General features: G+C 38.3%; 1 pseudogene; it reads right to left on the bottom strand.

The window, feature by feature from the left end:
- Positions 1-1842: 1842 nt before the first annotated feature.
- The window catches only part of LOC108178209 (uncharacterized), a 59826-nt pseudogene continuing 36629 nt past the window's right edge, over positions 1843-25039 (bottom strand).

Genomic DNA, 25039 nt, shown 5'->3' with positions numbered 1-25039 from the left:
TTGTTCACTTTCCACTTCGTAGTCCCTAAAAGTCAGCAAGTGATGAGAACTGAGACTTTTCAGGTCTTCCCCAAACAAGGGCAAAACTCTCAGCAGGTATATGATTTTCTAGATTCCCAGGAATACAAGTATGTTGGGACTCTTCAAAGATCTAACATATGGGTTCTCCAGCATTTCTTTCCATGTTCTTTGGTTAGTAAATTGTTTGCTTCAACTTCTATCCACTTCCTGTCCTATATCCTGTAAAAATTTTAACAAATGTTCACTGGGAAACAGTTTTAGCACTAGGCTAGTAAGACTACCTTGCTGATGTGGTCTTCCAAGGAGCCACCACAAATAATTATTTATAATTTACAAATGAGGTATATTCTTCTCTGCCTGCTCCTGGGAATGGACCTGCTTATTTTCATGGCTCCTGCTAACTGGAGGATTGGGGATGAGACCAGAATGAGTTAAAATGGCACAAAATTTTCTATTCTGTCAATCAGCTTTTTTTCTTTTTATTCTTTTTTCTTTTTTGTTTTGGATGAACATTCCTTTTTCTTAATTTCCCAGAAAGTTAATGCTCTTTTTCCCCTTTTTAACCACTGCTTTTATGCGGGAGTGGGATTTAAAGTGTTGTCACTGATGTCACTCTTCCCCTCTTTTTTGGAAAGTTTGAGCTATATTCCATTATTTGAGAATATTATTACTACACCTGCTATCTACATTGTTTTTCTGGTTTCCGGTATCACTGTTGAACTATTAGTATCATTTCTTATTAAAAAAGTAACAATTATCATGGTTTCTCCACAGTTGTTTTTAAAATCTCTCTAACATGAGTTCTGTTATTTTACTACAATACATCTAGGTGGAGTTTCTTTTTATTCCCTTACTTGATATATGACACGTTTCCTATGTCTGAGGATTCATGTTTTTCACCAGTTTAAGAAAATTCTTGATCACTATCTGTTCAGTATTTCCTCTTCTCTCTGTATTCTCTTCCCTTAAAATTTTGATTATTATCATATTAATACTGTATAACATGGAGATTGAATTTTCTATTGTCAATTTTATAGACTATCATAAGTATACCCTTATATGGATCTATATACAAGTATATGGATATAAACTGTGGGGTGTATGTATATGTGCATGTGTGTATAAACATGTTCATACATATATGCCACCTTTTCTATCTACCCTCTATATTTCTTTTCCTCTCTTTCATATTTTTATACTGTTTTTCCATGTGGTTTTCTAAGGATTTATTTAGGCTTATAATCTAATTTAGTGACTCTCTTTTTCAACTGTGACTAATATTCTGTATAACCAAGGTTTTAATTTTAAAAATTTTGATACTACAAAAGTTATTAATTCACTATAAACAGAGAAAGTCCCCTATAAAGTGTACTGTAAATAACTAAAAAGTATAATTTGGTGAATATTTTCTCATTACAGAACATACTATATCAGTTGGGATAATAATTCTGTCTGCCTCAAAATAATCTAATTATAGCACCCAGAGTCTCTTTCATCAGATGCAACATTAAATACTTACTTATGAGATTATTTACCAATATGTAGTTGATGAGGCAGAGTTAGCAATTTACTGTAACTCTAATATCTTAGAGCAATGGCACAATAAATTAGTTTATGACAAACTGAAGCAAATCATTTTTCATTATTTGTATTAACGGATACAAATAGATACTGGATACTTTTTAAAATGGCAGATAACCACAAAATTACTTATCTTTGATAGTATATTTGGTCTTACAATTACATTAAGATATTGATGGTATTAATATATTGTCACAAATAATATACCTCAAATAAAACCAAGCCATGATGTAATGGTTCACTAGATTGTGCTCAGTGGATATTAATTGAATAAGGGAAATACCTATTTTTCTATCCAATTATTGAAGACAATGTTTTGCCCACTGTTAAGGGCTCAATAAATACTCAATGAACATGTTGACTAGGAAAGAGGTGAGAAGCGATCAGCCTTCTCAGCTGGATGTCAAGTATAATTGGAATCTATGTGGGGAAAAGTGGCTAAACAGTCAGCCACATATGATAGAGAGGTAAATATACTCAGGTGCCAACAAAGCAAATAATTAAGCAGAAAACATTGGTACCAGAATAAACAAAGTCAAGATTTGCCAATAACAACACAAATGAAACTTTTAGGAAATAATCCAGAAAAAAAAAAGTTAACATTAGACGATAGCTTTTCCCACACAACTCTGTTTGAGACAGACCAATAGAGGACAGTAAGAGATGACTGTCTTCCTTGATATTCGATCATCCTAGTTTCCAGCAATTTATTATTCATGAATCAACATAAGCGTATTCATATTTAGGGATTGGTTTCCACAAGTACAATGCTGAACTTCCTTTTATTTGTCCTAAAATGCTTAACTTTTAAACTTGAAGGGACTTTATTCCATGTAGTATTGATAGTTCCTTTAACTTTTCAGACTAGAGTCAAAATATTCATACAGTGTTCATAATGCAGCATTTTCCACACACCTTTGATCACTTGAACCATCCTTCCTTGGTTCTTTGCTGTCAAATCCTTCTTGAAATGTAGTAAGTAGACAGTATGAGGTATTCCAGATGCAATTTGGCCTATCATTGTTGCAAAGGCTTCTGCTATGACAAGGTAATTCAGTTGGTCTATTTAAGGGACTATAAAATCTTGTGTAGTTGCAATCAAAAGACAGACTTCTTGATTGCATTCTTTCATAACTTTGGCTTCATCTGTATGTCATGGTCATCTTAACGTGAAGAGCTTCCTTGAACTTCCGTCTGATTAGGTGCCTTCTGATCCCCCTATTCCAGTTTGACTTTCACAGATCCATTTTCTGTCCTAGTTATATAAAGCATCTTCAGCATCATGAATGTCCTCAAATTGAACATAAGCAAATCTTGTTGGTTAACAGGTGTCGAAATCAAGTGGAACATACATATCAGCCATTGGACCACAATGACCAAATGTGCAACATAGATCTTCAGACCTGGTGTCATCCACCACGTTCCTGAAGATAGAGGTGTTTAGGGAGCTCAGGCACTGGGACACAACAGTGGCATGAATTGCAACCCAGAGCACTAAAAGTTGCTAAGCCTGACACAGAGGCACACATGTGTGCATGCACACACACAGACACACATCGAGCCAGAGTTCTCTCTTAAGGCAAATGCCTTAAAAATATTTTTATGTTTCTAAAATTGCTATTTAATTGTTTTTCAAATATGTCTTGCAATTTGGGTTGTCTACTACTTGTTGATCATTTTTTACTTTCTATTTATTTCTTGAAATTTGGGGAGATGTGTTTATTTTTTATTTGGAAATATAGCTCCAACAATCCAAAGACTTGGATGTCTGAATATAACTTTATTGATTTTGATGACTTCCTATACTGATTTGTTATCTTTGGCTTTGGTAATGTTGTTACATGAATTCATATTTTGTTCAACTTAGGCAGTAGAAATCATACTGGACTACAACAGAAATGGCTTCTTCCAGGATAATTTTCGTATTATTCCATAAAGCATCATGCTACACTACTGTTTTCAATACTGCTAATTGTTTACAACTTAGCTTCCCTAGTATTTCATTATTTCTTAGAGCTTCACTGCCTTTCTAGCTCACTTTTTTATCTTGCCGAGCCTAGGGGATGAAGGCAAGCTTGCAGATGACTTTCTGGAAATCAAAGAATACACGAAATTATTTCTTTTGGCAACATTCAAGATCTAGCTGTATTTTTAGCATGAAGGCCCTTCTGAAAATGTTGTCTGTCACAATACCAATAAAAACAGTCCTCTATTTTCCCAACCAAGGTAGTAAAGTATGCGATTCATTTACTCAACAATAATTTAAATCACATGTGTTCACTTAGCTACATAATTAGGCTTACAGTAACGAGCAAACAGCTTCAACAATGTAGAACTAAAGCTGCTTTTGGTAGACGTCTATACACATCTATGTCACTTCTGGGTGTGTTGTTATTTTAATGGAGTACGTAAGTACACGTTTTGGATTTAGGATAGTAGTTACTGAAAGAGCTTTTTAAATAAGAAAGATGAGAAGATAGAAAAAAAATTAATATACCTACAATACATGAAATAGGATAAGAGACAAACTTTTGTATAAAAATTATAGATTACATAGTAGTTATACACAGGATTATCAGAAAAAAATCCTTAATTACCTCTTGGTTTTTTTAATGATAAAAATAAACTCCTTAGCATAGCATGAAAGTATCCTCATGATCTGTTTCTTCATGTACCAGGTCAGTCTCATTTTTCACCACTCCCCACGTTGCAGTTTATATTCCATTCACACAGAATTAGTGAATTTCAGACATCTACTCCAAACCAATTTTCCTCCACTTTCTTGCAAACTTTGAGTTTGTTACAGCATTGGGAAGAGACCTCTCACTTTAAGGGAATTCTGCCCTAATACATAATATGGAGATGGTCACATTCCATAGTTCTGAATAAAATAAAGTCTTTTAGGAAACACATCTCTTACTAATTTTAAAAAAATCCCAATTTGTGCTTTATTTATTTCATTTGTGGTAAACCAAGGTACTTACTGCCAGGACAATCGGACAATCATCTTATTACCAAGGGCCTCCTGAAAAATCTTAAGGTCATTTGCCATGAAGAATAAGAATAAAGTTAGTAGAAATATCAAATTAAATATTTCAAAGCTGAACTGCTGGTCAACCACTGCATACCTACCTAAGTCTAGGATGCTTCACTTGTAACCTTCCTACTGTGGCTCCATAATTTTAGTTGCTGAGGCCATAAGCTTTGTTTTGCCTGTGATTTCTCTTTTTGGTCATGTCCCACAGGCAACACGACAAGGAAATCTAGTACTACACCTGTGAAATATAACCAGAATCTAACCATCTTTCAAAATGCTGATAATTAATTGAATTTAATTAAGAATGGAAAAAGTGTGAAAAAGAACTATCTTCTCTACTAAAATGAATGTTGGTTAGAGGAAGAAGATAGCTATTTCCAACTCTTGGATTATCCAGGATTTTTTAAATTAATTTACTTATTTGAAAGTCAGAGTCACACAGAGAAAGAGGGATAGAGAAAGAAAGCTTCCATCCACTGGTTCCCTCCCCAGATGGCCACAATCTCCAGGGCTGGGCCAGGTCGAATCTCGAATCCAGGAGCCAGGAGATTCTTTCAGGTCTCCCAGGTAGGTGGCAGGGCCTAAACACTTGGGCCATCTTCCGCTGCTTTTCTCAGGCCATCAGCCGGGAACTGGACTGGGAGTAGAACATATGCTTTGCCGGGATTGCAGGTGGCAGCTTTTCCTGCTATGTCACAGCACCAGCCCCAGTTTATTTCTTAAATGAATGAACCATTCCTTTAAAAATTTATCCTACTCTCATTCTTATTTTTTACTAAGATCTATTTTCAATGAACTTTATAAACATAAGATTAACTCTTTATTAAGTAAAGAGTCCAGCAAATAGTATGAAAAAAAAAAAGTTCCTCAACATTGGAAACAAAGGCTGTTCAAAGTTATCACATCTCAAAGCATCAATTTCGCTTCCATCAATAACGTCTTTATATCTTCCAGTCTCTCAAACACCTTCATTAAGGTCTACCACTCAGCTAAAAATGTCTCCTTACCTTATCCTCCCTTCTTTTCCCACACACATGTATACCTGAACTCCTTCCTTACGAAAACAAACATTGCTAACCCTGCACTGCTCTCTTTCAGAATGCTATTTACTAATCTAGAGTAGGTGCTAAAAAGTCCTCTGGGCAGCACTGCATAATAAGGTCCTCCTCCCCCTTTCCAGAGGCAGTGGGTCCTCTCTGCACCCTTTCCCCACCAAATTGATGCAAATTAAGGAGGTAAAATCATATGATAAATGTCTACTGTGCTTTGACACCTTTCCAACCTGGCTTCTCAGTCTACTCACTTCTAGGGATGAGAATTGAGTGGATATTCACTGTTCCTATGGTAGTATTTTTTTTTAGCAGTTCTCACCAATATAATATCTTGGTAATGACAAGAGATAGACATGAATAAGTGGCCAGAACAAATATTGTGCTTCTTATTTACGTGCTATTAACTCAAAATCCTAGATCAAAACTTGACGTGTTTTCACAAAGTAACACAGCCTGTACTATTGCGCATTCAATTCTCTGAGTTCAAAGTCTCTTGGATGCTTTGTGTCATGTCAACTTAAGAGAGTGGTGTTCATAGGTCACCCTTTCCTTCTCATTTTGTGGAAAGGTCAAGAGAAGGAGCAGATGATCTGCTCTAGGGCACAGGACAAACAAAGCCAGCACCAAGACCCATGATGTCAGCATGCAGTCCATAGTCAGCGAGGCGATTTGTGACATTGTGAAGAACAATGAATCAGAATGGCGAGGTAGGTCCAGAGGTTCTGCTCAAATTTCCATGAGTGGAAGTGCATCAAAATTGCTCCCCATTTTCTACAGTGAAAAATACTACTCTTAAAGCAGTGTTTAAAGGTTTATGTTATGGGACACTCTCTGAGAGACAAATTTGTCCCAGGTTGTCTGCGTTCCTAACAACCACTTGCATTCAGAAGGTCATGGTGTTATTTCTACTTCACTTCAGAGATTTGATTCAGAATTGGGAAAATAAAGAGAAGACTCTCGATTGAGAATGCTTTTCATCTTTTGAAATGTAATGCGGAGAACAGAATCAACAAGAATATTTCAATAACATGAAGATCTTTAACTGGGGAGGTTACCTGTCAACACAAAATGTTTTCTTGGAGCTTGAAAGAGACTCAGAAGAGAAAAGACCCAACGTTAGAAACAAACTTTAGTGGCTGTTGGTACATTCATCCTACACACCTTAATGGGCACAGTGGAAGAATCAGAAAAGCTATGGGCCAAGAGTCAAAGAACCGGACCTTCATTACGGAACCTGCCACCCACTAGTCTGGGACTTCAAGTCATTTTAACTCTCAGTTTATTCATTTGCTAAATGGTAGTTAAACCTAAATGGTCCTAAAAGGTTCTTTTCAGCTTTAAAATTCTAAAACTATACTCCTCAACAAAGTGCTTATTCTGAAGACCATCATGTACCCTACCCACAACTAATACACATACCATACATTGAAAAACTTCACTTGGCTGGATAAATGGCAGTGCTGAGAAAGCACTCCCCTTCTGAAGCCACAGTGCTCATTTTCCAAGTCTAATCATGTCATTCTTCAGATGAAAACGCACCATACATAAGTAGCTAACATTTATGGAAAGCTTACTAGGTTCCAGATATTTTTGTAGGTGTCTTACAGTATGATTTAAGTTGCTGAATCTGTCAACAACCCCACGAGGAAGGTTTCATTATTATCCTCCCCATTTTACAAATAAGGATACTGAGACACAGACCCTACACTTTTATAGTGAATTTTTTAAAGATTTATTTTATTTGAAAATCAGAGTTACACAGAGAGAAGAGAGGCAGAGAGAAAGAGAGAGAGAGAGAGAGAGAGAGAGAGAGAGAGAGATCTTCCATCTGCTGATTCACTCCCTAGTTGCCCATCTGAGCTAGGAGCCAGAACTTCTTCCGGGTCTCCCACACGGTTCAGGGACCCAAGCACTTGGGCCATCTTCTACTGCTTTCCCAGGACACAGCAGAGAGCTGGATCGGAAGTGGAGCATCCGGGACTCAAACTGGTGCCCATATGGGATGTTGGCACTGTAGGCAGCGGCTGTACCTGCTACACCACAGTGCCAGCCCCAGACCCTACACTTCTAAGCATTCTATTTTGCTGCTTCTTCTCATAGGATTTCTAAAAATATGTTGTCCCCATGGCCACTAGGATAAAATTCAATTCCTAACAAAGCTGTCAGAAGCTTTAATGAATTGAATTCATGCAAAGATCTGCATTTATGGTCATATCCTATTGCAATTGTATTGAATTCATTGCAGTTCTTCTTAATTGCAGGCTTGGAGATGCTAGGGAGAGATGTTTCCTCTGCCTAAGCTATTTTTCTCATTGCCTGAATAACAAAAATGTGATACTTCAGAATTCACTATTTCCAAGTAGAAGAGGTTAGGGTTCCCTTTCTTGGGCATCTATACCATTCTATCCCTAAATATTATACCTGGCAGGGTTGGGGAAGAAGGGACATGAAATTTAATAAATATACACCAGGCTAATTTTAAGTTGATAATTTTGTATGGCCTATGAATGATATTAGGAATATCCAATTGTCTCTAGTCAGAAAAAAGTTTCACTATGCCCAACTTATGGAACATTAAAATTAATTGTTTGCCTTTATGTCTCCTGCTAATGTAAGGTTTCTAATGGTGGAGACTGTGTGATTCTAGAGTCTAACATCTGCTTACATTCTTAGCTATTTGTTGGATAATGGAAAAACATAAGACTGGTTTGCCTTTTGCCTTTTCCCCTTCACCATATTATTTTTGAGATAATCTAGTGATTACATTGTCCTCCAAATCATTTTCGTTCCCCACTGAAAGTATCCTATTCCATGATCTTTCCTATCAGTCTTGCTCTACTTGTTCATTTGTCTATCAAGGCTCATATCTCACCATCAGTTTCCCATAAGAGTGACTACAGGTATTCTAGGTACTGAGGTAGATGAGATATTTGTTACCAAGCTGTATCAACGAACAGTTTTGATGTGTTGATACTGTGTCAATAGATAAGCTACCTTCCATGTTCTGCCACCTAGAACTATCAACTTTTATTCTTGGCTGTAATTCAGGATATGATCTCTAACTCAGAGAAAGGTTATTTTAAAAGTGTAGATGTTTCTAAACATTTCAAGATTTGAGGAAATACTTCTGAGGTTGTGTTTTCTTTTACAGACATAACTTTGACAATTACACCTAGAGCAAATGACATGAAATAGGTTTGGTAGAAGAAAGCCAAACTATCCCCATGGGGGAAAGCATAACAAATGTTGGGAAGAAAATTCTTTGTGTCATAGTGGGTCCCAGGTCCATTTAAAAGCCAGGGCTACTTGATACTTCACACTTTCACTGGTGTCTGCCTCGCATGATTTCTTGGACTTAAGGTTTGAGGTTTCTGTGTTACAAACACAGAAAAAGGACAGAATGTGAGTACAGCAGCAACTGTTAATGTTTGCTATTGCTTTGAACTATTCTAAGGCCCAATAAGCCTTCAACTACTATTTGCAAGAAACTGAAGAAAACTGGTTGCCAGTTGGGAGCAAGTTAGGCAAACACCGATTGACCAGAACTATTTTGTGTATAGAGCAAATTTATGAGGAAATCCATTTGAATTTGGTGTGAATGAATCAGATTCTGAGAAGTCTATGATGGGGCTGGACAGTCAAGGTTTGGTTCTGCCTAGAGTGATAATGTATTTGGCAGCATCTGGAGCATAGGAATTACAGCAGAAGCTGTCACTTTCCACAGACTTCTTTGCTCATGTCGCATTAACAGAGCTAAATTCAACTTTCAGATCCTATGAACTTATCCTCTTCGGAGCTCAGATGAATTTGGCTTTTAGGACTTTGCAAATAACATAACTCCAACAACAGGGAAGAAGAAGGCTGAATAATATTTTTCTCCTGTCTATTTCTCACCAGATCAGTCTTAGAGGTGAATTCTTTGTTTAGAAAGGCATTTCCTCCCTTCCATCCCTTCAGCCTGAAGATTCTATTGTTACTATTGGTAACATTGGGATTTTTACCTAGAATATTTACATGCATTACCTTGATCCTTTCAATACTCCTGAAATGAAGCAGGGTAGTTGTGACTATTCACATTAGGAGATAAGGCAACTACTGAAAAATTAAATGACTTAGCCTAGTTCATAAAGCTAAAGAACAATGAAACTAAGACTATAATCCTGAACTTCTATCTCTAGGATCACTTATTGTTCCACCAGTCCTTTCTTTCTCTCTCATCCTGTTTTTAAGATCCTGATTTATGTAATTACCTATATAGTACCGAGCACATAGTGGGCTGTTAATAAATATTTATGGGATGAATGAGTAACTGTTATAAGGAGGAAGGAGGAAACTTGCAATATGTCTGGGGAGCTGGAACTCGCCTACCCCACAGAACCTCATGTAGTACTCATAGTTACCCCATGAGGTAACTACATGAAAATCTCCATCTCACAGGAGCAACAGATGACTTTTAGAGATGTTTAAGTACATAACTTATTGGGATATTATTACAAGACAGGCATTATGTACATTATATAATTATTACATTTAATCTCCGAAACAATCTTGTCTAGTTGGTGTTATTTTAACTTTCCCCATTTTATAAGAAACTAAATCTTAGAGAAAGCAAGCAATTTGCCCTGGGGCAGACAGAGAACTGAGTTGGATCCAGTCTCTGGGATTCTGATACTTTACCATTGCACAGTGCTGGTCCTCCTTGACTAAAGGAGTTCTGGTTCATTAAGTCTATGAGGGCTGGAGTCAGGGCCCATTTGGTTTTACCCAGAGCTACTGGCTATGGGCTTGCTGGCTCACCTTTAGGATTGAAAAGTATTAACAACTGAACATTCTCAAAATATTTGTTTTCCAATAAATGTTCTAGAGGAGTTGTGTGCTCTACATAAATAAAACAGAATTTCAAAACTGGTCTTGCAGAAATTCTTCAAATGAAAAAAAAAGTCACACATTCTGCCTTTTAGAGCTATGTTTGCACGTTTTGTTTGTTTGGTTGGTTTATTTGAAAGGCAGAGCTGCAGAGAGGCAGATGTAGAGAGTGGTCTTCCATTTGCTGGCTCACTCTCCAAATGGTAGCAACCTGGAGCTGGGCCAATCCGAAGCCAGGAGCCTGGAGCTTTTTCCGGATCTCCCACATGCGTGCAGGGGCCCAAGAACTTGGGCCATCTGCTACTGCTTTTCTAGGCCATAGCAGAGAGCTGAATCTGAATCAGAGCAGCCAGGACTTGAACCAGCACCTTCATGAGATGCCGGCACTGCAGGCACAGCTTTACCCATCTGCCACAGCCTGGGCCCCTTTTTGCACGTTTTATTGTGATTAAAATTTGCAGAGATTTCAAAACTCCCATTCACATCAAAGTAGAAGCGGATCCACAGTAAATTCACCTGGCTGTGTAGAGAAGAATCATCCAGATTCTCTATTTTACAGAGAACCCTAAGAGGATAGCAAAATCCCTGCAAATGAGATTAGGATCTCATGATTCATATGGAAATTACAAATTTGTCCTTTTCTCTAGCAGACCCAAACATCTGAAACTTTGAAATACAAATTATTGCAGTTGTGAAATTCTGTAGTATAATTTTTTAGGTTTCAAAACATCTATGTCTTTTTACTTTCAAAACCAAAATAGAATATGTGCAAGTATTCTAAATTTAGAGTGAATTTTATGTTAAGATCTTTTAAAATATTTAATGACACTACCTGAGATAGCTGTGCCATGTTGCAAAACAAGAATTTAGAATCACTGGCTGAATTCTAACAGCAACTCCAGCCATACAATGTTAATAAGAAATGATTCATGGGGAATTGGCCTATGGAAGCAAAATGCCAAAAGCATTCTTTACAAGACAAAGGTTATTCCATGAACATTCAGTCAAACTCTGTACATGGACTATATCCACAAAAATATAATTTAATTCCAATTTGAAAATATTTATTAAGAAATTATTTTATGTCCAGAACTATTTGACCTGTCTTTGATACAATGATGGATAATGGATAATGAAGGATAATTATGATTTTTGCCACCTTGTAATTCACAGTCTAGTGGAGGAGATGAACTATGTGATATATACCAGAAAAGGTAGATTGGAATATACAATTTGAAATAATGTGCTGTGAGAATACTGGGTTTGAAAGAAATAAATTCCAGAGGGGAAAATCTGAAATGGATCCTTGTGGCAGATGACATTAGAGATGTGCTTCCTACCCATTATCAAAGCAACAGGGAAGATATAGGGACACTTTGGTCAGGATATTGATCCAGTGGAATTCTTACCTCCTTCATCTTAACTATTATGGAGCATTTGACACTGCAACTACTCTGTCCTTCTTCCCCTCATTTCTCTCCTAGTTTTCCCCCCACCCCCACCCCAATTCTCTCATCCTCTCCTTCCCATGATGTTTCCTACCAATGGTACTAGATATTTCTGCTATCACAACATGTGATCTCCTTGCTTACAATATTGCTCTTATTTCCACCATATGCTGATGTCATCAGATCTATATCCCCTGTTCTACGTATTGCCTGAGTTCCATATCTTTAAGTCAAACTCCACTTGATTATCCCATTGACCTCTGAACTCAACATGTCCAAAACCTGATTCATTTTTTTTCAAGTTTCTCCAAAAATCACTGTCTGGAAATAACAATGCCATTCATTGAGGTCTTAGGGACAAAGACTAATGGCTATGCTAACTTTCTCTAACTCACTCTTTTTTCAGAAACTCAACAAGCTTTATGGATTCTACTGCATTCGTATCCATATCCTTGGTTCTGTTCTGTTTATGACCATGGAACAGCTTACGTCAAGCTTTGCTGTCTTTCAGAAGTTTTTTTGCATTTAGCTTATCTACCTTCTTGCTGAAAAGTAAATTTCAAATCACTCTCTTGATCCAATATTTATCTGAAATGCTATGTGAAATGACAGAAGGATTTCCCATGCAAGGTAACTTTGCCAGTTTCTCTAGGCTCAATACTGACATCTCGTAGTCATCACTTCTACTTCTTCACTAGTCCCTTCCCCTCAATTATACCAAATTACTTTCAAGGACGCAAAAGCATTGTGCTATATCATCCCTTCTTGTTTACCAATGCAATTTTTATAGGATTTATTTCTGTTCTCTTATGTAATTGTCTAGTCTTCAAAAGTAGGTTCAACTACAACCTATCCCTTTGCTGCCCAGTTTCATTACATGAACTTACTGCTACTATAGAACAAAAGCATAACTTTATCAAAACTCTTCTTCATTACCATGCACTGCCCCTTCACTAAACTCATTTTTTAATCTTTTTAGGGAATTTGTTCACTTTTAAAATAATTTAGATTTTTTTAAAAGATTTATTTTATTAATTGAAAGGCAGAGTGACAAAGAGAGGGAAAGAGATCTTCTACCCATTGGTTCACTCCTCAAATGGTCCTGAGAGTTGGGATTGGGCCAGGCTGAAGCCAGGAGCCAGGAATCCCAGCTGTGTCTCCCATGTGACTGACAGGTTTCCAAGTACTTGGACCATCATCCACTACCTTCCCAGGCACATTAGCAGGGAGCTAGATCAGAAGTGCAGAAATGGGAACAGAGATCAGTGCTCCAATATGGGATGCAGCTTAAGCCATGTATAACACCAGCCCCAAATCAATGAGATTATAATAAATACTTCAGACCTACTTTAAAAAAATGTAGAGTCACACAAATTTTTGTGACAATTTCAGAAAACCTGCAGATATTTATCCAAGGATTTCCAAAGGACCAATCCCTGTTTAGACATTAAATTCCTTAAAAATAGAGGCCATAAGTTTTTTCTTTAATTGACTGTTTTTAACTAATATTTAGCATAATATCTAGCATAAAATAATATTTCAATAAATATTTCATAAATAAACAAAAAATAGGTTCTTGATATTTGGATATGGCAGAAGGCTGCAAGAATGAAAGACAGATGAGGCTGGCGCCGCGGCTCACTAGGCTAATCCTCCACCTGTGGTGCTGGCACCCCGGGTTCTAGTCCTGGTGGGGCGCTGGATTCTGTCCCGGTTGCTCCTCTGCTGTGGCCCAGGAAGGCAGTGGAGGACGGCCCAAGTCCTTGGGCCCTGCACCCCATGGGAGACCAGGAGAAGCACCTGGCTCCTGGCTTCGGATCGGTGCAGTGCGCTGTACATAGGGGCCATTTGGGGGGTGAACCAAGGGAAGGAAGACCTTTCTCTCTGTCTCTCTCTCTCACTGTCTAACTCTGCCTGTCAAAAAAAAAAAAAAAAGACAGATGAAACAGCTTGATGTACACCAAGTTTCATAAAGGATGGGACTAGTTTTAGCTATACAAAATATATTTAATTTGCTTTGCAAGGTGTTAAAACAATAAAGGTGAAATTTAGGGCTCAATTGTATTTTCTATGATGATAAAAATGTAAACCAGAGGCCTTGTAAGCATAAATATAATATCTATCTGAAAATCACTGAATGGTTAAAGTTTAAGAATATCTAATTTTAGACTATTCACCACTAACTGCCACCTTCAGTGCCTCCAAATGCAAGAGGACTTTATGTAATTAAATAACAATGGAATGAAGGATTTATTGCATTTCCAACTTCATATAATAGTGCGTTGCATCATCCTAAATCTGATCCTAAGAATGGGTGATTTTTCACGCGGTTCACTAGTCATAGATAATTGTGTAATCATTCTTACTTCTCCAAGAGAGGAGGGAAAGATTAGATTACAATAACTGATACAAAAACATGTGTCATAACAGTTGAATACAGTGGCATAAAAATTAAATTTGAAAAAATGTACCCATACTAGTTTTTTTCCTCCTCTAGCCCTTAGGAAGTGGTTGTAAAATTGTCCCTGCTCATGAGTAGCAAACAATAAAAATGATTAATTCCCAATGTTGAAAATAAATTAATACCTCCTTGCCACTGACTGCTTTAATTCCATTTAATAATATCATTAAATTAAATATTTAATGTTGTATTAATTATTATATTAAGTATGTAATATTAAATTTAGTTTATAAATATCTATATATAGTTATATAGAGATATATGCATATATAAATTTCTAGGTCTAGGAATCAACTTTAGAGAAGATCACATCTGCTATGTGACCAATAATAAATAAGCATTCCATCAATTTTGCAATATTTAGAAAATTTTAATTTTTTTATGTTACATAAGGAAAGCTTTTTCTTGCATCTCAACATGTGCTGCCTTTTAGCATCAGTTAACACATATGGTCTTTAAGTCTTCACAGGGTAAACACGCAGCACTGGTGAGAGGAGGTAAGTAGATATCAGGTTGGTAGTGAAGGCTATTCCTTCCAATGGAAGGCATCAGCCCAGGAATGAACAGCGCTCCTGGCCAGTGGACATGCAGGCAAGAGAAATAGCTTCAGTGCAAGGACAACACAAGGTCTTCGCTCACAGCAATATTTTGCTATCCACTCTTTGGAAGATGGGACAGTTCATCATGACCTCAGGGTTGGTGCCTGGAATGCTCACAAAGGGACACATTAACCAGGACAGATTGTGGCCCATCCCTTTGACTCATCTACTGTATAAACCATGAAAATGCTTATGCAGATCAGGTCAGAGGTCTACAGTATTTTAAATTGACCTCTTACATATTCTATGAACCAACACAATCTGGCTTTTTGTTTTGTTTCATTTGTTTATTTGTTTTAATGGAATGTGGAACATATAGCCAATACATAGTAGTTTATCAGAAAGGGGATGTTAGGTACACAGATTCAAAGATTTTGCTTCTATCTTTCTATGACACTGTTGTAGATCTAAGTGACTGTGGTCAAAAAACTAGTAACTAGTGAATCTTAGATCAAATCCAGATACCTTTGATTCAGTGGTCTTTCTACGAGACTATTTGATGGATTGGACAGCCTCACTCCACTTCATAATATTTAGAGGAGTTTCCATTAACAAATTAATACCAACATTTCTCCTATTTAGATCCCAGGGCGAAAGTGATACACCAGCTAAAGTACCACTTTAGGTCTGCTAGTCCTATCCTGTCTCTTGGTCCAGCTGCCATCTCAATAACCATTTTTACGAAATCTGAGGAAATTTGGAGTCTCTTATATCATACCAGTGCAGATATAGTGTGTGGAATGCAGTGAAACCTTACATTAGGCTCATACGTGCAAAACCCAGAAAAACAGAAGTATCAATGTCCTGTTGAACAAACTTTGGATCAATGGGAAATAATGGCTTGTGGACTCTTCACCTTTCCTCCATGCCACTGTCTATTCTGAAAACCAGTTTATATGGCTTCTTAAAGTGTTTTAGGACCAAACATTCTTATATTGCCCTTACTTCTTCCCTGGTCTACAGAATAATTGGGAGGAGGGGAGGGCATGGTACCAGTAAGATTGAATTCCTTTAGTATATGTTATTCCAAAGTCACTATTATATGGTTAACATACATCAGGTTAAAGTATATCATGAAGTCTATTAAATTGAGAAACAATGTTATTGTAATTACAAAGTAATGATGAAAAGATTTCTTGAATAAAAAATAAGTGAAATATAGGCTATGATCACTGGATCTATCTTCACACATGGTCTTGATCAATCACTGAATAACCTGGGTTTTCTCATATAGGAAACTGTAGCCAGAGAAGCGAGGTGACCCTCCTCTTGACTCATGCAGTCAGCTGATTGACGAGTCTGGGTGACACCCAGGTCTCCTTGAGTCTTGATACTGTGATTCTACTACATCATAACACAGAATCCTGATCAGTGACTTCAACATGCTGTCCACTTGATGTAGCAGTTTTGGCACATAGAACAACTGATGAGTCATTGGTCCCCTAGAGCCTGAGGAAGACCATCCACCAAGGACTCTAACTCATCGTTCTCAGTTCTTGAGCATCTTTCACGTTGTTAATCACTTTTCTCAGCTGCTTTGATTTCAGAAAGAGGTGGCCATGATTATTGTATGTAAATATTCAGGCTGCTGATTAGCTCAACACCCAAATGTAAATTAATCTGATTCAGTTCCCATGGGCCTGATATCTCTAAGTAAAAGAACAGATAAAATCTTGTTTCTTGAGTTGCATAAAGGACAAGATTTCAGAGCACATAACAACATCAACTGAGCATCTGCCCAAAACAGAGGCCAGACTCCAATCCCTAAGACTTTCTCCTCTTCTCTGGTTCCAGTTAATGAGGGGAAATTTGCTCTAAAATTCATGGCAGTTCAATTTAGCCAATATCTCTTGAGAAATCCTTATATGCAAGAAGCTGAGGGAGTGGAAATCCAGGCACTCTATTTAGAAGCTGCATGTCCTTTCTAGTTCACAGAAAATTCTCCCTGATGTGGTATCTTTCTCTTCTTGAGTGTCAACTGCACTTAACCAAACCACATATTTTAATGGGGAAAAGCATGTTGAGTATTCAATATTTTGCTTTTATCCTTTCAAGTAAAGACTTAAACTCAATAAGGGCAGAAATTGTGAATGTGTATGTTTTATTCACTGTTCTAAACCACACTGTCTATCACAGTGGACACAGGATGTATTTGGAATTTAATAAACATTAGTTGAATTAGTGTGTCTTGCTCCTTGCACTACTGGGTAACCAACTTGTCCCAATTTGTTAAAGACTTCCTTGGTTTGCATGAAACTCTGCATCTGAGGAAAACCCCTCAGTCTCAGGCAAACAGAGAAGTTAGATCATTCTCCTGTAGGAGTTGACAAGCTACTCAACTTGTGGAAACCTTGTCTTCTAAACGTAGGTACCCTAAGATTGTGCTGCACATGTTTATCTTCTGAATTTTCCTCCAAGACACTAATGGGGACTCTTTCAAGTCAGATTGCTTTCCCAGACTACTGCCAAATCTACTAATATTACCCTCATATGGCTAGAATTATCTTGGAGAATATTTTCTCTGGCAAAAAATAAATTCCTTGTCATTAAATCTGACTCACAGAGATGCTCAAGTGACCAAGGATCAGAGCAGTTCAGCAGGAAGAAGAGAGCATAGTGACCTAGCAAGTCCCTGTGAAGTCTCACAGAACATCAAAGTGACGAGAGGCAATTTCCCTTGGTTATTGGTAAATGACTGTATCTCATAATCCTTCTTTGATGCAGCAGAACTGGCAGTCCTCTTTTTTTGTTTGCTTGTTTCACATCCTGGAGGTGTGATAATAAAAATCGTAGAGGGCATTCTTCACTAGTTCAAGATTTGATATTAACTTGTTTGACATAATTTCCCCTTTATCTTATATGTCAGATAAAATGCAATGCATACATTCTGAGTATACTAAAAATAGGAAAGCATGTTAAGTGAACAAAATTCAAGTACAGTCTCCATTCCACACTCAACCCTACCAAAATCTTTCCCTGCCCATAAGGAATTGCTGCAAATGGTTTTGTGTGACTTTTTTGTGGTGTTCAAGCATATATTATACATAAATATAATTTTTCAAAAACAATAATTCTAAATTTTATTTATCTTCATATTTTTATATTTTGTTTCTCTCTGAGTTATTCAGCTGCACTTTGTAACAGTGAAATACTAAATATTGCCCCTAAAAGAATTAAGGGCTCCCTGTTTCAACACATCTGTATATAGCCCTGTGTCTATGAGTTTTGTGGCTTTGTTTTTGAACACTGAGTATTTTAACTTATTTGTGTTCTATTTCTTCCCCTAAGTTTGTTACTTCCTCAGAAGTAGGAATCATATCTACCTTTTTTTCAATCAAAATATTCAACAGACTCAAGAACAATACTGAAAGCCTAATGGCAGCTTATAAACATATGCCATCTGACTACACACTCCAGAAACAATGAGACTGAATAAATCATGGTTATTTTTTAAGAGTTGGTTGTCTGAGCAGCATAATTTGGTTCTCTGTGTACTATCCATAATAGAATATATCTTACTAATTAATAGTGATCATAAAAAGGCACTAACTCTAAAAAAAAAAAAAGAAAGAATATCCTTGAGTAAAGCCCTGTACTAGAGAGATGATATAAAATGGGAGTGTCTAGGAAATAAAGTACATACGGGAATTCAGATAACAGAATACATAAATAAAGGATTTCCTTCTGAAAGATCAAATTTGAGGATGTGGGGTAAACATGGGGGACATGCAGAGGACGTAGTTCCTGGCAGCCTTCTCTATTTTTACGACCCTACAAAATCATTGTAGGAGTATGTCATTCCAAGACCAATTACAAGATAGAAAAATACTATTCCTTGCCGTAACCTCCAAACAACTACAAAACCAAGTTTATGATTCTTTCAGGAATCCATGATTCACTCTGGGCAAAGCAGAGGTCAATGCAAGCTGTCAGGTCTTCTGAGTCACAGTGAGACAGAGCAGTCCACATTTTCAGACCTCCATCTGAGAAGCTCTGTTCCACTAAATTCACCCTGAGTACAGTTGGATTCTTGTCTGTGTTCCCCATCACCTAGCTTCCTCCTTGCCTGTCCTGCCTTAGTTTCTCCCAGCATTACTCTATCCGCTGCACTGCAAAAATATTGACAAAAGATCATAGCAGAAGTGTCCACATTTTCTTCCCCTCCCAATTTTCCAAGGACCCTGTCTGTATTACTACCTCCGGACAAGACTGTATAATCAAGGAAGAAAAAAGGCCAGAATTTTATGTATCCAACCAAGGAAATTATGCTCCCAACATTATGCTTTCTGCCACTGATTGGTTATTACAGGTACAAAAAGAGCAGTCCCCCATTCTTAAGCAGTGGGAGCAACTCCACTGTGATTTGTGCCACGGAGCTCTCTGGCAGAGGACTGAGCCAAAGTGAGACTTTTACCTGATTCCACATCCATGCTCAGCTCTCTTTTGTTATCCTGCTTTCCTTCACAGTGTCTTCCTCCAAAAGAACACGGTCTGGCACACTTAACCCAAATTCTGGCCTTGGGCTCTGCTTTTAAGGAACCCAAATGGACATAATGCCTCAAAAGGACTTTTAGGAATTTTCTTTGTTCTGTGACTTACTAAAATTCCAAGCATTTTTGGTATAGCATTTTGTTTCTTTTGAGTATGTCACAACATAGAAATGGTCTTTATGGAAAAAGCAAAGAGGCTCAGATTATTCTTGAGTTCTATCAATTGTACCTTATTGTTTCCCTCCTATTCAGATCTCCTTACATGTTCTTTCCTAGGTCTGGGGCAATTTTCATCCAGACAGCTCTACTTGATTCTCCTTTCAGATTCCCCCCAAAAATTTGCCCCCACCCTGACTTCTTAAATCTAAGTTAGATGTGTCTCTCTCATGCATAGTACTGTGTGCATTCTCAAGCTTTGATTGATTATAAACTCAATGACAATGTATAATAAGTCTATTCTGGCCATTTCCAAATCCCTAGAATTTAACATTGCACATGACATATAATAAAGAAACATTTTTAAATTTAAAATGAATGGATTCACAAATATTGATGCAATGAGAGATATGATACATGACATTTATTATGTGACACATTGAAAGGGCTTGGGCATAATATTGGCTTAGAGTAATTTTCCTTAACAAATAGAATACTGTCATTTATGCCATCTTTTCAAAATAGTGTTCTTGGTGTTGGGGAGGATGATGTGTTTCTTGTTTCATCTGGAAATATCTTTAATTATGATCACCAGATTGTATGGTACTTAGTGGTATGGGTTGCATCTTACTCCTCTCTTTATTCCAAAACACTACCACAATGTTGAGCAAACAGAAGATGTTCAGGAAACGGTGAATACACAAAAGAACTTACTTTTCTGGAGCATAGACTAATGCCATGTGAACGAAGGAAATTTTTGAACCTGACTTTGCTCCCTACCTTTTTACTGTTAATTCTTTTTTTTTTTTTTTTTTTTTTTTGACAGGCAGAGTGGACAGTGAGAGAGAGAGACAGAGAGAAAGGTCTTCCTCTTGCCATTCGTTCACCCTCCAATGGCTGCCGCGGTCGGCGCACTGCTGCCGGCACATCGCGCAGGAGCCAGGTGTTTCTCCTGGTCTCCCATGCAGATACAGAGCCCAAGGACTTGGGCCATCCTCCACTGCCTTCCCAGGCCACAGCAGAGAGCTGGTCTGGAAGAGGGTCAACCAGGGACAGAATCTGGCACCCCAACCGGGACTAGAACCCGGGGTGCTACCGGCGCCGCAGGTGGAGGATTAGCTTAGTGAGCCATGGCGCCGGCCCACTGTTAATTCTTAATACTGTGATAACCTTCCTCTGGAATCAACTGCCTCTCCTATTGCCAGCCGTATCTCTTCCTTATTTTTTCCTTATCTCTTCCGTATCTTTTCCTTATTTGCAGAACACCTCCTCTATCCCCTCACCCAGTCCCACAGAATTGGCAGTCTTCTCAGTGGATTCATGAGGCTTTCCCAGACTCTGCCACCTCTTGTTGACATTCTTCATTAAATTTCATCAAACTAAAAACCACGGAAATGTTGTCATCTCCTCCAGGGCAGCAGTTCTGTCTTCAACATTAGGAATGCTGAGACAAATAATTCAGTGCCTGGAGCATAACTGGCATTCAACAAATATTTCTGGAGTTTTTAATAAGTCAGAATAATGGAGTGAGCATAGCCAAGAAATTCTTTCACCACTTCCTGCAGTCCAGAGCTACGTTTCTCAGATTAGAGAAAAGCAGCTTGGGCCTGGGGCCAATCACTGGCAGTTAACCTACAGCAGGTTACAAATTCTCCTAATATAGTGAGAAGGATAAGGTACCCTTACTCTTAACAGTTAAAGGCCAGGGTAGTTTTCCTTAAGAAAGGACATCAACCATATAGTAACTGGAAAAACACAGCTTCTCAATTAAAAGCAATTAGAGGCCAGCGCCACTGCTCAATAGGCTAATCCACCACCTGCAGCGATGGTGGCACACTGGGTTCTAGTCCCGGTCAGGGTGCTGGATTCTGTCCCGGTTGCCCCTCTTCCAGGCCAGCTCTCTGCTGTGGCCCGGGAGTGCAGTGGAGGATGGCCCAAGTGCTTGGGCCCTGCACCCCATGGGAGACCAGGAGAAGCACCTGGCTCCTGGCTTCGGATCAGCGTGGTGCGCCGGCCGCAGTGCGCCAGCCGCGGTGGCCATTGGAGGGTGAACCAATGGCAAAGGAAGACATTTCTCTCTGTCTCTCTGTCTCTCTCTCTCTCACTGTCCACTCTGCCTGTCAAAAAATATATATATAAAAAAAGCAATTAGAATTTCAGAAGGGAAATAGTCCATGTTGTAGTGAAGTGTGTTTGATCTCTGGATACTGTAGAAAAAAGGTCATTGCTGTCCAGAGTTGAAGCCATCTCATTCTTTCATGCTCCCTTCCACTGGCCTTAGGACTTCCCATTCCTCCTCAAAATAAGAAATGCCTACACCAGAAGCTACCCCATTGTCTGAAGCCAGAACTCAACAGGGAAAGAAGTGAATAGGAATAGTGCTTACTAGGAAAAGTGTGTGATGGGAAGAAAGCTGACAGGGTAAAGATTAAAACTGAGATGTGTCTAGAGGTGAAGCCAAGTCCATGTATAAAATCTTTGACTTCTGTGTCAGGGATCACAACTCAAGCAACTGTAAGAGATAGAAAGTTGCTGGCATCATTATCAAATCAAAGAAGGATTGCATAACCCATATACATTTAATTAAAAAATTTTGACCCCAAGATTTCAGCTCATAGTCCAACCAGTGAAATTCTGCTTTGCGTTACTCAAAGAATTCCAATCAATCTGCCCCCAATATAAAGCTTCAGAAAACTACCTAAACCCTTCAGAGAATACAGCGAGGATCCAGGTGGGAAAGCAGGTGAGGTAATGCCTGGAATAATAACAGATAACCTCATCACATGTACCACCACGGTCAGCCAAGAGGTATAAACAGCACCTTGATTTTGTATTGCTGAGTGATGAGAAAATGCCATCCTATAGGCAGTAGTGATAGAGAGACACAAATACCTGCATTTCAGCTTTCCTCTTACAAGATGATAAGCTTCAAACTCATCTGGTAGGGGCTGGCATTGTGGTGTAGTATGCTAAGCCTCCACCTGCAGTGTCAGCACATCATATAGGCACTGATCCTGGCTACTCCTCTCTCAATCCAACTCTCTGCTATGACCTGGGAAAGCAGTAGATGATGGCTCAAGATGGCTTGGACCCCTGCACTCACGTGGGAGACTCAGAAGAAGCTCCTGGCTCCTGGCTTCCAATATGCCCAGTTCTGGCCATTGCAGCAATTTAGGGAGTGAACCAGCAGATGGTAGACCTTTTTCCTCTGTCTCTCCCTCTCTCTGTCCTCTCAACTAAATAAAATCTTAAAACACACACACACAAACACACACACACACACACATCTGGTAACCAAAAAATGTAAGTTCACATCACAGCTACTGCACATTAGCCATGTGCTTTTGGACAATTCATTGGACAACTCTTAGCCTCAGTTTTTCAGTTATTATATAAACATTTGGACTGGAAGATTTCCAAATTACTTTTAACTCTGAAAGTAATAATTTTGAAGAAATTTTAATTAATATAAAGTTTTTTACGATAAGCAGAATCTTGACCATAACTTCTAGTACTCTGTGTAGTCCTTAAAGGTAGAAAGTATGCTAAGTCATTTGTCCTCCTAGCATTATTATACTCTCCAGGGTAAATATTTTTCCCAAGAATGACATTGCTATCATCACAAGGAAACCTATAAAGATCGTCAAGTGACTCCACTGGCATCCAAACACACATGTGAGACATCCTTGAATAAGCAACACAAAAACCTTTCCAAAATAAAGAAGGAAAGTTTTCATATGAAGTAGGATTGCTTCTTAGTGGATGTATCCCTTGGTGATGATCACTTGCATTTTAGTATTATCAATAATAAAAACAATGATACCTAATCTGATAGGCACTTATTGCGTGGCTGGGATCTTCTTCACGCCTTAGGAGGACTCCGTCTTCACAAGATCTTTGTTAGACAAGTCATAGCAGTATTCCAATTTTAAAGCTGAGGAAGCTGAAGCCTAGAGGGGTTATATAACTTATTGACATTTAGACAGCTGTTAGTGGCAGAGCCAGCATTCAACCATGTCAGTTTGGCTTTGCCTAATCATCCATTCTAGAAGTTTCCTGAATATTATCAAATTTGGAGTATAGGCCATATCATTTCGTGTCTATAATTCATTTATTTCAAGTAATTTTTTAGTATTTTCATATCTCCAGAAATCCGGCATTTCTGTTTTATTGTGTTGCTTCAAATGCTTCAATAAAACCTTTAAACAACTGTTCTACTATTGGGTTTCCATGTGTATGTAACTGTCTTACATTTTTCAATTTTGACATTCTGGTTACAGATTAATAAAGCACAAGGGATAGACTGTCATTCTGTCTGTCTGTCATTTGCAAACCCAGCCAGGGATCAACCTCTCTTGGCCCTTTCCTAATCCCAATAACTTTTACATTTGTTTTGCATTTTCATTAGAAATTTTTACTAAACTCCAGCCCCTTTTGGTATTCATTTTTTTTTAAAAAAATTACTACCATTTCCCTCTGATCATTCAACAAACATTTCTTGACTATCTATTGTTTACCAATCACTATTTAGAAAACAAGGGTGACTGCAGATAGCATGTTTTCTATTTTACAGGGTGAGTAGAGGTCCTTGTAACCCTACCTGAAACTCTCAGTTTCGATCCCATCCTAATTTCCCTCCTTCTCAGATTTTTTTTTTTTTTTTTGGAACAGGCAAAGTTACACAGTGAGAGAGAGAGAGACAGAGAGAAAGGTCTTCCTTCTGTTGGTTCACCCCTCAAATGGCCGCCAGGCGCTGATCTGAAGTCAGGAGCCAGGTGCTTCCTCCTGCTTTCCCATGCGGGTACAGGGCCCAAGCACTTGGGCCATCCTCCACTGCCTTCCCAGGCCACAGCAGAGAGCTGGACTGGAAGAAGAGCAACCAGGACAGAATCCAGCACCCCAACCGGGACTAGAACCCGGAGTGCTGGCGCAAGCAAGCAGAGGATTAGCCTAGTGAGCCACAGCGCCAGCCTTTCAGAATTGTTATCCCTCCACCTCTTTATGGCTTCTCCTTTTACCACTGGAGTGACAATCCAAAGTGTAGAGAGAGGGGAACTCTCTGGATGTGATAATATAGATTTTTACTTTATAACTTTCTGTACATGTAGCATTTTTTTTTTCACACTGAGGTCCTTTAACACGCCTAGAGTCTTTACAGTCTATAGCTTGTCTGGCTTAGACAAAGTGCTCTTTTTCATGCAAAATTTGATGTCAAGAGGCAATGCTGAGCCATCTCCCTTGGTGATTCATATTTCCAGCCAAGGCCAAATTCATGTTATCAAGTTCTCCTTGGGCTGAAATCAAGTCATGTGGAGGATTTTTTTTTTT

Source organism: Oryctolagus cuniculus, chromosome 1, assembly GCF_051225735.1.
Source record: "Oryctolagus cuniculus isolate XC-2025 breed Fujian yellow rabbit chromosome 1, ASM5122573v1, whole genome shotgun sequence".
NCBI lineage: Eukaryota > Metazoa > Chordata > Mammalia > Lagomorpha > Leporidae > Oryctolagus > Oryctolagus cuniculus.
The sequence above is the reverse complement of the archived record's forward strand: the minus strand, read 5'-3'. Positions and strand labels throughout refer to the sequence as shown.